Source organism: Pinus tabuliformis, chromosome 3_2, assembly GCF_031772625.1.
Source record: "Pinus tabuliformis cultivar Carrire ecotype Pingquan chromosome 3_2, CPIR1, whole genome shotgun sequence".
Taxonomy (NCBI): Eukaryota; Viridiplantae; Streptophyta; class Pinopsida; order Pinales; family Pinaceae; genus Pinus; species Pinus tabuliformis.
Genome location: NC_142302.1, coordinates 536733422 through 536748029, shown reverse-complemented (window position 1 = coordinate 536748029; position 14608 = coordinate 536733422).

Sequence of the window (14608 nt, the reverse complement as noted above, 5' to 3'; positions counted from 1 at the left end):
TATCTAGATCCTTTATCCTTACTATGGTATTCTTATAGATATTGAATTAATTATGTGGGCCCAATATTCTCATTAATCATTCAACAATCATAACAAGTGTGCCCAATCATAAAACTGTAAAGAGAGGCATAAATATCACAAAAACATAAACACACAGTATTTCAGAATCAACTTATCTTTTATTAATCCTTTGTTCAAGTACAATCCCAACTCCCCCCTGTGCACTCAACTGTAAGGGTCCGCACACACAGTTGCAAACTCTATCAGGCCTCTACACACACAGCTACAGAGCCTCTTCCTACTACTACAACCCAGGATTCGGACTTACAGACTCAGAGCTTAATTCACCATCCAAAATAACATATTACTTCTCCAAAACCTAGACTCCCTTTACACTTAGAACCTCACTCTATTTATACAATCCCATGGTCTGCGGACCATGGGTAGGCCGACCCACTTTACATTAAATTATATTATTTTAGGGTAGACAACCCTAGACTCTCATGCTCCATGCCCGCATTTCGCGGGGTCTTTACATTACACTTGACTAAAATCTAGGCTTCAAGCCCCAAAAACATACTATGGGGGGATCCGCTTCCCAACAAGCCCCAAACACAATCATTGTGACTTGTTTCAAGTAACTCTGCTGGCACGGAAATCTTCTCGCGAAGTCCATCCAACTGTGCCTATGCTGCACGAAGATCCATAGCACATTGCTCTGTCATCCATTGGATCCGTTCTGCTTGCTCAGCTGAATGCTCATTGCCAGGGTCAACTCCCTATCTCAGGTCATGCATTGCTTTCATTTGCATGAGTTTTCCTTCAATGTCGGCCATGATGAGGAAGGCCTCATCAATCAAAGGGTGGACATGTGCTTTAAGTACTGCCTCTTTTTGGCATGTTGCATCCACTTTCTCCTTCAATGCCTTTTCCTATTGCAACCTCGCGAGCCACTGAGTTAGGACCACTCTCTGTGCCATCCCACACACGCTATCATATTGCATTTGAAGCTCCCGCACCTCTGTTTCCAACCATTGTATGGTGGGGTACTCCTATAAGGTTGTAAGGACCCCTAAGGATTCTTCCAACAACACGGTGTAGCTCTGCATTACCTATTCAATTTCTTCCAACCCTTTTCTGATATCACCGGTGCACTCATCTCAAACTTCTATGGGCATGGAGGGTTGCACCTTTTACCGTAGTTCAGTAATTTTTAGGTTGAGGTCCAACTGGATCCTCTTAGCTTCGTCCTTCGCCTCGCAGAACCCACTGGCCAATTTATGGATCCGTATTCCCACTGGCAAATCTGTCGCAATTTCTAGTTCTGGGACACGATGACATGCTTCCTCTACGATCTACTCCAACTGTTGGTTCTGAGTCACTGCTTCATCACATTGTAGGCTAAGCTACTCGATGTTGATTTGTTGTTCACTTAGCATTTTCACTGTATGTCCCTCCCTAGTGTGAAGTTCTATTGTTGCTCCGCCCTGTAGCTGGTATAAAATATCTTGCAGAAGGGCAGCCAAGTTTAGGCAGAGTCCCTTGATCCATCATACCATGGCTCTATCCTCCATGCTGTCCATTGTTAGTGCTCCTTCCGGCAGCGCGCAGGTGTTGGCCATTTTGGCCTGCAACAACTGCTCTGTCATTGTTGCCCCCAACACATTCTGCTACTCTGTCATTGTTTCTTGGAGTGTCTCCCTAGCGACCTTGTGAACTGTGTCGCCAATGCCACATAGATCACCCTCTGTTATTGTAATAGGCTCCCCATCCAATTTGGAAGCCTTAGTCTTCTTCCGTGGCCCTGTTCATTCCATCCCATGTGCCGTTTCAATTGTGTAGAGGTGGTGCTTAGGTCGACACCTTCCGCTGTATCATCTGTCCCATGTCCTGTGGTCACTTCCAGTCCTCTTTCCTCCTGTGTCGTGGTGGCCTCAACTGCTTTTGTTTTTTTGGTGGTCTTGGTCTATTCTGCAACGGCCTTTGCTGCCTTGCAGGAAGCCGTTACCTCCTCGGCTAACTTTTCATTCCACTTCTATTATGCCAGTAGCTTGGTGGCATTTTTCTGTCATTGTATTGCTGCCTCATCACGCGCTACCAGATTCGGGGCGTGCCATTCGGGTGACCATGAGTCAAGCACCACGAAAATAGCATCATCAATTGCGATGAATGGGAGTTTGGTCCAGTGCTGCTTGAAATCCTTCCATGCCTTGATATACACATTGTGCATATCCGCCTTAAAGTCTGCAAAGATCCACAGATTGTTGTATACCGTGGGGGATAGGCACGACCGTTTGTGGATCCACATTCGTACGCTCACCTCCATGAGTATCCAAAAGATTTTGATCTCGTGGATATGCGTGGCGTGCCTTGTTGCCTAGGGCGACACATATTTCGCTGCCTCTGGCAAGTCCTGGTCAAGGGGAGGACACTGACTATCCTCCGGTAATTCCCCTGCAACCAACAAGATGGATAACAACAACCATGTGTAGTGGAAGGTCTTACCTTGCTCCTGAGCCTCCTTGAAGTTCATTAGGAACTCCTCGTAGAGGAATTGTGCCCAATTGAACTGTACCCCTTTGGCATATTGTTTAACCAGCATGATGACCGTTGCTAGTACCTCATTGTCACGACATTTTCTCATCACTTTTCCTGCCAGCAGCTAAGTGGCTACACTTACCCCTTTGTCTTGAATGCTAGTAATCACATAGCTGCACTACTTCTTCTCTAAATTTTATTTGTTCTTCATGGCTTCTATGAGTGCCAAGTCTTTGCTTTGGCCAACTATTTCCTTGGGGTCCCTTCCTGTAAAGAGAAGGTTTGAAATCCTATGAATCAGCTTTGCCGTAATGGGAGTCGACTCCTCCAGCCATAAGTACCCCTCAACCACTAAGCAAAGCAGCTGCCTGATTACGAATATCGTGATTGGTGCCTGGTGAAAATGTGAAACCCATAGTAGGTGGAGTAGCCTGGCCTCCTCCACCCCACGCAGCCATTTTTGTGGTTGGAGTGCTGTAACTACCCCCTCCTTGCATTGTTTCATAAGTTGGCTAGTCTCCAAATGTGGGAGCTTTTCGTTGTCTGCGAGGTCCCAATCTTCAAATTTCATTGTGGGTACGTGGCCCAAGACTGATCCCTCAAATATAATTCCATCTGGGAGGAGTGGGGTTTCAAGTGCGTTCTTAACGGTATCCACGTCCTTGGGTGCTTTTGCTTTCCCTTTCCATGGGGGGACATATTTGGGTAGTTTTGTTGTAGTGTGCACTGGTTGAATGTCTTCCTCCACTTCTTCATCTGGTTCAATCTCTTCTACAAAGGCTTGAAGATCCTCCTCCTCATCATCTACCTCAATATTAACTGTCTTTCCCTTATCTTCCATTGTCAATTTACCAAACCGTGGATTTCACAAAGACATACACATCGGTCCTGCTACCTGTGGATCCCTTTTGGCCTCAGTGTCTGGGGTGATTTAGGGATTTTCGATGCATCCCCTACCAGTGGTGTAGAGCTCTACATTGATCCCTTGGTTGTTGACATCATTCTGATCAGGGAATCCTGTGTCTCCTTCGGCAATGCTTCAAACCATGGACTTTCTCTCACAGCCTCCAAATTTGTTAGATTCATACCCAATTGATAGCGCAACAACTGAATTCTCAAAACGTCAAGGGTTGTTCAGTGGAGAGCCACCTATGATTTATAGTCCTTTTTGAATTCAAATTCAACCGTTCCCCCCTTGTTCGGCTCATTAATTTGAGATTGGCGGTAGTTAACCTCAAATCTAGTTCTGATTTCATGTCTTAATTGCCTACCACCCGCTCCGTGTTGCCTTCAATTGGACATATTGTCATGAACAGTGACTTCAATGGTCACTTCCCAACCTACCCACATGGCAACATAGCCCCCTGTGTGTGGACACAACCCATGTGTCATACTGATCCTGCGCACAACCTCCTTGTCTTGCAGCACCCATACAGACTCTTTTATAGTCTCGTGCTCTCTTTCAACTGCTTGGAGCACTAAGACTATGCTTCCTACAGATAGTAAGGTGGTTGAACCCCTGGTGTGAGGCTTCAAATCACCTTCCAACCCAGTCCGCGGGTGCTCCTTAGTTACCCTCACACCAATCATCACCTCGCGTTCTTCCTCATGCAGTGCACTCCCCTATTTACTTTGTTTAGTAAGGTGTAGTCACAGCCATGGTAGCAGGGTCATAACTTCCTCTACTGTCGTAGTATGGATGACTATTCCTTGTCCCATCATGCTTAGTTTATCAGCGCGGCATGCTTGTGTGAATTCAGTTTCCAGTTTGTTGATTTCTTCATCCAATATCATACTTCTCTTTCTCATTCGTAACCAACCATTGTTGAGTTTGCGAAGTTTCAAGTTCCCTCGCCGAATGGCTTCCTATAACTACATAATTCCTTTACTAGGGTCTTCGCGTACTGTCCCAATTGTGGGAGCTATTTTATGGGGATTCTTCTATGCTCTTATGGTTTCATATCTTCTCGTTAGTGTCGGGATCACTTCGGCACTCCAGGTTTTTCTTATAGCCCTATAGGCCCATTGAAACATTGGTACACACAGGTCCCAATCAGTTTGTCTCACCTGCAAAACTCTGTTCATGATTCTGCATAGCTTTTTGAATGCTCCGACTTGGAATATTTGTGGTGTGTGTCACTTTTCCTACTGCCACATCTGGTTCTCATTTTTTATCCTTAGTCTGGGGTGCTTGCACAGCACACGTCTGCACCCATCGACACAAGTGAGTTTGCAAGCTACTTCGTCCTGGCTGTCCAGCTCTCATTCAATGTTGTGGACTTCAAAACCGTAAGCGCATCCATATTCTACATTTGTGTCAGTTTCCAATGGTCTTCTGATGTGTACTCCACCATTGTGCGGGTGTTGCATGCAGCGCCCGTTCCATCACACCGTACCACTGTTGTTCCAGTACTGTGCATTCAAATTTTTCCAAGAATTCATCTATTGCTATCACCCCATCATATGTTGGAAGTTCCCTTTCCTCTATCATCATGCAATGCAATGATCTTTCAATTCAATATTGTCACTTTGTGCAACTGGTTCTGCCAGTGTTCTACTTCTTCGTTTGAGTCTGAAGTACAAGAATTGTCATTCTCCCATGAGATTCTCCCATCTGTAGTTGGATTCACCTGATCCTGTTCTTATGTCGTTATTTGGTAGATACAATCCAGATCATCATCGCTTTCAGTGTCGTGCACTAGTTTAGTGTAGTGCACTCCTTTGGCTGGATCTAACGGAACTACTATGCGTAGGGACTTTTTCTCGAATATCATCTTCTGCTTCTTCAGGTTAATGAATCCATTCATATTCGTGGCCTAGTCTATTCCTAGCAATGTGGGATAAGGATCGTTATCATCGATAATCTCTATTACTTCAAAGTCCGTTTATGTGCTTGTGCCTTCGATATCAACTGTTAGCCCTTGCAGCCTCCTCATGGGCAAAATATTCTGTTGGTTTGCCATTCGTAATTGAATAGGAGACCATTGTAACGTGGGCTTGCCCATGCATTCCCATGTCTGCTTTGGTAACACATTCACGTCCAAACCCAGGTCTAGGATTACCTGATCCATTTCATATTCCCCAATCTGCACCATCAATCCCATTTCCCGCCTGGTGCGCAATGTATTCTTTCCCATTTTTCGAACTATGCATAGTTCCCCTGATCTTGTGCACCTGGTGATCAACTCCTGTAGTCCCTTAACTGCCTTATTGTCACACAATAGTTTCATGGATGTCTCTAAAAGGGTGGTAAGCGTAGAAGGATCCATCTCTGGCTCTAGTTGATCCTTACTGCCTGAAGTGGAGGCCTCCACGAAGCTCTTCTTAGCTTCCATAAATGTCTCCTTTGTGCGTTCTAAGTCAAACTTAGGTTCCTTTGTAGGAGCCTTGCGAACCTATGTAACCTTCTCGGGCCACTCCCCTTATCCTCCCTTGTGGTCGCACCGCCTCTGAGCACCATATTCACATTTGGGTCTTTTTTGCATGGTTCAGATATCATCATTTGGATATTTTGTGTTGGAGTAGGCTGGAGTACCCACTTTCGCACATCTGTGTGATCAACGTATGAAAATCTACTGCTTCATGATCAAACTAAGCATACTATGAACAAGATAATCTCATTGAGTTGGTACAATCGGGGGCGTAGTTCCCTGTAATTGTAACAGATTAACTGTTCGTGGCCCCTTCCTAGCCCCATTCCTCCTCGTCCTCGACCTCTCCCCTGAAATCCAGTGCGCCCCATAACTGCAGCTGGGCCTAGGCCTCATGTTTCTGTCTGCATTCTGTAGGTTGGGATTCGATCCATCATTAACTCGTAGCTGCGACAAGTATGCTCATCGTGGCCTACTGACCTACAGAAATTACAAAACAACTATTGGGGAGTCTATGTATACTTCTACAACAAATGACAATTATCTGTTGTGTGCTTTCCTCGTATCTAAGAGATTGCGCACCATAGTGTGGGTGTCGCACTTCGCCCTGCCTGTGCCTTCGGTCTAAATGGCATTGGTCCCCCTCCTATCAAGTAGTTCGTGAATACTGGACAATGGTCTTTTTCATGGCCCTGGCCTTTTGCATTTTATATACCACACATCCTCGCGTGCCTCCAGCCATGGTGCCCTATCCTGCTTCAAGCTCTGCATTTCCAGGTAGATATTCTATAGCTGCGCATGGATTTGTTGAACTCCCAACCCTGGATCCTATATCGATGTTTCATGCAACCTCATCGCCATTTCCAATGCTTCAGCCTGGGTTGCAAGCTTCTGCTATGACAGCACCATCCTCAGGTGTGGTGTCAAAGATGCCACAAACCTTGCATGGTGTTGCGCATTCATTAATTTCATATTAGCCTCGCAGATCGTACTCTTCAGTCATTGATCTAGATCCTAGGGGGTCTCACCTAGAAGCATCGCAATCTCTTTGAACCTAATGATTGACTGTATCTCTGATTTTGGCCGGCTAAATTCTCTATTCAGCCCATTCTGGATCTCTGTTATTCTTGCATTTGGGTGATCATTAGAGTGCTTGATATACCATGTCAAAGTGCAATCCTGTAGCACACTCACCAATGTAGCCTTCTTACTATTGTCATCTGTAACCCCTTGTGCTTCCCACACTACTCTTACCATGAACTAGAACTGGTTTGAATCCTCATTCCCTACTCCTCTGAATATGGGTAGCTTGATCACACTCGCCATGCTGAACTGTAGGGGTGGTGGAGGTGGAGTGGATGGATATGAAGGTGGTGAAATGGGTGGTGGCATTGGTGGGGGTGGTAACTGCAGAATGAGATACCTTATCAAACTGACAACACTTCTCAAAGAGACCTGAGTGAGCTCTTCCTCGCTTTCTCATGAAGGTGAAATTAAGGGACTACTTCTTAATTCCCCACTACCTTTGTAGATCCTTCCACTCTGCGTCATTCCAAACATTAATGTATTCGCATCACCCTTTTTTCACATAATAACATCTTAATCCATGTATTTAGGGATTTAATGTACTTACCACATGGTCCCTTGAGAAAATGTCTTTTTGCTTCGTTGTAGCTCACAATCGTGTCTATCGCAAACTCAGTGATAAATCCCCTGATTGTCCGATTGAGCCAATGATCTACAACTTGCGCGATCTTATCTTCTAATGCCTGTAGTCTGCGCACTAATTCCAGAGTCCACACTATCAATTAGTCGAGCTTATACCTTCCCTAGCTATTGGCTAACCTTGAGATCCACTCATATAGTTTAGAAGGAAAGGACGCGAAGAAGATCTCGTGGATTTCCATATACACGTAGCGATCCATCCACCTTTTCTCGGATATGTGCAGAGTTCTATTTTCGTGTGTAACGAACTCATGAAGCTTCATGTACAACCACTCTTCAATTTCCTTCTTTGTTGGGTTCCAATGGCACGACATCAGATATCCCTTAGGCAGATCTTGGTCTCGGCAATGGAACCATTTGTTGGCTTCTTGGGGCCTGACCTAGGTTCAGAAGTGATTTAGCCAAACAAATCCTGAAACTACCGGCCCTTTCGGCAACAGCCCGTGGTGCGTGGATTGAGGTCTCACCTAAGGTAGTATGGGAGGGTGTTGGAACTATGTTTCTGCACCTTAGGGATGTCCTGATGAAGTCTAGGAAGTTCATGAACCAAACCCGCACACTTGCGTTGCTCCACGCAGTCGTCTGACCTTCGCAACTTGTGCGACAGTTTCCACGCAGCTTTGTAAAGAGCGCGAAGAGGCGCTATCTAGATCCTTTATCCTTACTATGTTATTATTATAGATCTTGACTTAATTATGCGGGCCCAATATTCTCATTAATCATTCAACAATCATAACAAGTGCACACAATCATAAAATTGTAAAGAGAGGCATAAATATCACAGAAACATAAACACACTGTATTTCAGAATCAACTTATCTTTTATTAATCCTTTGTTCAAGTACAATGCCAACTCTGCCCTGCGCACTCAGCTGTAGGGGTCCATGCACATAGTTGTGGACTCTATCAGGCCTCTGTGCACACAGCTACAAAGCCTCTTGCTACTACTACAACCCAAGACTCAGACTTATAGACTCAGAGATTAATTCACCATCCAAAAGAACATATTACTTTTCCAAAACCTAGTCTCCCTTTGCACTTAGAGCCTCGCTCTATTTATACAATCCCATGGTCCGTGAACCATGGGTAGGCTGACCCACTTTACATTAAATTATATTATTTTAGGGTGGAAAACCCTAGACTATCGTGCTCCGCACCCGCATTTCGCGGGGTCTTTACATTACACTTGACCAAAATCCGGGCTTCAAGCCCCAAAAACATACTGTGGGGGGATCTACTGCCCAATAGTGGCACCTCTTAGGGGGTTGTCGGATGAAGATGCTTCACCCACTAATACTCGCCGAAGGATAGGAAAAGTTATTCATCATCTCGTTCCTTTATCACTTGACGGCTTCTTCAAGTAACATTTTGAAAGGATTTCCTACTCACTCGACTTTCTTTTCTTCCTCCATGGGAGGGCATAGAGGTTAGTGAGGCCTCTCTTAAAAGGTTCAAGCAGTTCAAGTCCTAAATCCTTCTACCCTTACCTCATTGGTGACATCCACAAGAAAAAAGAAGAAGAAAGAGTAGACCACTCTGATACCATTGATCTAGATTTATACATGAACGAAATGAAATACAAATTCAAACATAAACACAGAACTGCAACAGAAACTAAACTTCAATTCATTAATAAGAAAATACTGAAATTATTTACCTACATAAAAAAAATATACTAGCTCGGGTAATGGTAGCTCATCTCAAAGAAGATATGTGATAGCTAAATGCCTATGAATTGTGTTACAATGAGACCCTAAGTCATTTTTATTATTGATAAACAAGGGAAGATCCTAAGCATCCAAAAACTTAACCATAGGAGATGAAGCACCAAAAGTTTGTGGGCCCCATTGGGGTTATTTGATACATCAACTTCCAAGGGCCATAACATTTTCATATGATCTATGTTTGACACATAAGATACCTCGCTATAAATATCTAACTAAGGACTATAACGTTTGACTAAAATTTCATTCCAAAGGCTAGGAGTTTTTATTTTTTCCAAAAAATGTTGTTTAGGGCCTCAAAATGGCTTCAGAAGTTTAGGACCTAAAAAACTGCCAAAAGTAGTAAACTATGCTACAATTAAGGAAATTGAAAGAAACAATGTTGGGGGTCCAAGTGGAACAAGTTGGTGTCCACCAATATCCACCTGGATCAAAATTCAAGGTCTAGCTGAAGGTACTTCTTTACCTACATATCCATTCTACGAAAATAAACTTCCATTAATAACATCTCCAAACTTGTTAGATTTGGACAAGTTGATGAATGACCCCATATGATATCATCCTCAATGGCCTCTAATACCTACAAAAGTTTCATCTGATATGCCTAATTTTGAAAGAAAATTGGGAGATAACGTGACCATACATATTACCACATACCATATATGGTGCTAATCAAATTCTTTGGTGAATGATCATATTTTTTTTACACTCTTTCAATGAACGTTTGACTAATGATGCCACAAAATGGTACATTGAAGTAGAAAGGGAATCCTACCATGAGTATGCTTCCATGGAACTAATATTATTGAATTATTTCAATTACCTTTATGGAAATATATTGCAATCAGTCTATTGTCTTTGTTTAAGTAGGTCACCTCTACCCATATCTTTGATTACATACATGAATGAAAGGGAAGGGATCCATTGATAAAGACTAATATTCTTGATCAGTTACTCAAAGATTGGTTTACCCTGTCCTTGTTATCACCCATTACCAAGTCTATTCCTATGGTCAAGGTACCTATAAGGATCAATCCATCTAATGTTCCTATCATATTGATGTGATCTAATCTTATTTGGGCACTTTGTACAACATTATCCCTAATGCTCCTTAACCTTCAATTAATTGACAACAACCCAAACTAGGACCACATTATGAGGGTAATAGGTTTCATCTCTTATAATGTTGTGAACCAGCTGGATGCTCAACTGGGAAACTCATTATTACTTCCTAACCTCTTGAAACTATGCTCATCTCTCAACATTCCATGTCTCCTAAGAAAATTGTTGATATTTATATGGTGGAGTCCACACAATCAAATAACTCTCAAAAATATGGCAAGAAAAATAGTAATAATAAATGAAAGAACACTTTGAAACATACTCTAGATACACAACAACCCCAACCCACTCTAGGTGGGGACATGAACGAGCATCAAAGAAAATTCAAGTTACCTTGTATGATATATCAAGTGGACCATTTAACATATGAGTTCCCATGGATGGATGGGATTCATCACTTCTGCAACTAACTACCACTCAACAACCAAATGTATTGACATTTCCATTCCCCACTCAAATAAAACAACAAATGATTGCACAAATTCCTCCACCTCTACCTTGGGGCATCTAAGGAAAAAAAATTTCAAGGAGGCTCAACACCTATTATCTATGCAATGAGAAAGTAAATGTCAATGTAAGAAAATTCTTATGATACTCCTAAGTTGAGTGATGATTGTAAGTACTTGTTCATCCATGTTAAAAACCAAGACAATATTGAGAGGGGAGGAGTGAATCAGTATTGTAGGAACTGTAAACTTTCTTTCACTTATGTAAATATGTTAGGGCACCCTGGATTACTTTAGGAATTTATTCATATGAGCATAAAAATAAGTAACATAATTAAAATAGACAACACATAAAGATTCTTCAATTTTGTTTGCAATTTCTTCATAAGGAAAGCTACAACTCCTTGTTACAAAATTCTTTGGCTACAACTAGAGGGAAACAACTAGTCCCTGATTTATTAGCTACAATTTAATGGAGCCACAACCCTTTAAAATTTATTAGCTTCTACTAAAAGGAGATCCAAACCTTGAACATTTACCAACATATAAATCCCCGATCTGCAAGATGCAACTTTCTTGGGCTCTATGATTCATCTTTCATCGATTTTAAAACTAGAACCATGAATTCCAACTCAAAAACTAAATTAATTTACCTCTTAAAAACTCACCAACACACCTTCAACAATCTCTGATTAGTGAGAAATTCGGCATCCACACCAGTAGTAGTTCAACTAATACTCTTAACAATCAATAACCATCTCACTCAATCAATTCTTCTTATAATGAAAATATAATTGGTAAAATTAGCTTATTTTCCCTTCATATCTTCCTACATGCATAAATATTTTTTTAACTGGTCTTTTCTGTTGTTTAAAACACAAATATTTGAGTTAAAATTTAGCGAAGTTCACCTCTTATCAAGATTTCTTATTGTCTTTATGTTTAACACATTTAATCATCAGTTCTACATGTTTAAAAATCGAATTCCATCACAACATGTTGTTCTAAAGTCAACCTCTATGTTATTCTACTTCCAAAACACAATTCTTGAATTTTTACAAGTTTTAACTATAACTTTCTAAGTTTGGATGGCTACTAAATTTGAAAAAAGGTTAAAAACATCATCGAATATAACTGTATCTACCAACATCTCTAATCACTTGACCAATCATAAGGCCATTATATTACTTGAAGCTATGACCATGTCCAAACGAGGTGGAGGGCTAACTAAGGTCAAAGCTCTACCAATTTTGGTTCCTTCATTTTATGCTAACTCCAGAGAGCCTTGACTACTAGCGCTTTCACCATGTGACTGGAGTTATAAGATCATTGCTATAAGGCTAAGGAAGAATGAGGTTCAGGGTTGTTGTTATTGAGTGCTCGATTTCCCAACTCGCGACTGGAATCTTACTGAAAATGTACATAGGTCACGAGGTCAGAGCTTAGTCCGCTCTTCCTACAAACCATAGTCTAGAGGCCTGACTTGCCCAAAGGCATGAATAGATTGGAGACCCAACCTGAACTCATTTCCTTTTGCCTTTCACCGAAAATCAAATACACATGAAAACTTCATCGAACATGACCCTCTGGAGTGAATTTTGATGAACTTCCATGTCACCTTGTTGACAACATCATCCTTCATGCTGATGGCATCCATGCCTATGTGGTGCCACATGTCACTCAGATTTGACCCACTTAGCCACTCAAAGATGCTAAAGACACATGCCACGTGTCACATGCCTAGAGTATCACATCATGCTGACATCATCATCCACTTTTATTGGGTCCCGCATAGGTTGGGGGTCAAGGGTTGAGGATTTTTTCTCTATTTCACACCCCTTCATCTCAAACCTGACTTATGACTAGCCTAAGGGCCCGACTCAAAACCTTGTTTATTAGAACCTTGCCCTTCTTTGACTTTTCTCCTCTTTCAACTGCTAGAATTTGATCTTCAATAAATTTTGATCCAGGAATCCTTTTTCAAACTTCAATATACCATTGGAAATCTCTTTTAGAGATCTATCCATATCAGTGGGTCCCAAGCACACTTGAGTTTATATTCTTCCCTAAAAATTCCTTCAAAGTCTCTAGACCTTGACCACCTTTACCTTTGTTGTCAATGACAACATATTTCCAACAATATCCCCCTTTGGCATTGATGGCAACACCATTATCAAACAAAAAATAAAGACAAACGAAATATGTTTATGCTCAAATTTCTCATTTGGATGTTGCTCCCCTTGTAGTTTACTTATTTTGTGTTGTACCATCGATGTTGTGGTGTTGTACAACTGTTGTTTTGGTGTTTTTGCACCATGGCTTCTACGAGACTTCTCCCCCTTTTAATTTTTGTGGTTGGAGACACTTATGTCATTTTTTTATCACAAGGACTTCTCCCACTTCGACATCAATGGAACAGACACTAATGGACTTCCTCTATCAACAATATTTTCCTATCTTGTTGATCCTGTGGACCTAATAATTTCATATTTTATATGATGAATATATATCAACTACTTTTCTTCATTTTAAGGAAGAGATAGTGGAGGGAGGCAAGAGGAACTACTCCCAATATTTTCCTTAAATACTCAAACTAGTATTATGGGATTGGTTTGGTGAAAATATTAGAAATTTGTTGTTTTGAAGGTTAATACTCCATCTTCACAATCTGATTGGAAACTTTCTCTCTTAATAAATGGTACTTGATTGAATTATTATTTTCCTTTGAGTGAAAAACAATATTCTTTGACATGTGAATGGAACTTGTATTTGTTATCAGGAAATCTAGTGTCTATTCAGAGCTGCTAGTCCCACTAAGATGGGTAGCTATCTTAGAAACAAACAGATTAAAGTTATTTGTTATTCCTTTACGAGAGAGAGATGGGAAAGAAGCAGAAAGTACCAACCTCAATCTTCCGCTTGGCTCCTTGCTTGTTTCCTTTCCCCTTTGATAGGATCTCGCCACTGCTTCCTTACTTGTCCCACTTCAAAGAGCACCTATAGATTCATAGCAACATAATACCATCAAAGCATAGAGATTTTTCACTGTAAACAATATAGGATCAGATATATATTGACCATATAAATGCATATACCAACACAATATTCAGAGATACACAAGAATATGGAGGAAAAATCAAATAGCTTTATTAGTAAAAGTAGTAGAAGAGAGGATTACAACCACTCGATCTGACCCAGTGCCATCTTCTCAGCTTGAAAGCCCTCTTCACCTCACACAAAGCAAGATCACCCAACAATGTCTTCAAAGAGAAACTAGCAGCACCTCTTTGCAAATTACCAAATTCCAACCTCTGGATCTCTGGGATGAGGGATCCATTTATAGATATTTACAGGGGGGTGAGTCAACTTCTGGGATTTTTATTAGTGTCATCTCTCTGATAGTTCCTGGTTCCACATGGAGATGTTAGATCTCTTACTCATCCCTGGGCGAACTTAGAGAGGCAAGTGTCAAATGAGCAGTTTCTAGAAGATTCTCTAGGTTTCCACCTAGCAAACTACTTGTACCATCTGTCTACTCTTGCTCATTGTACCCTATAGAAGGGCTTTCCAGTATGCATCGCACTTTTTGCATGTGGCAGGTGAGATGCATCGCACCTTTAGCACTGGGCAGTCTATATGGTCCTGCTTTGACCAGTTTTGAGTAGTTTTTCATGGAGAACTT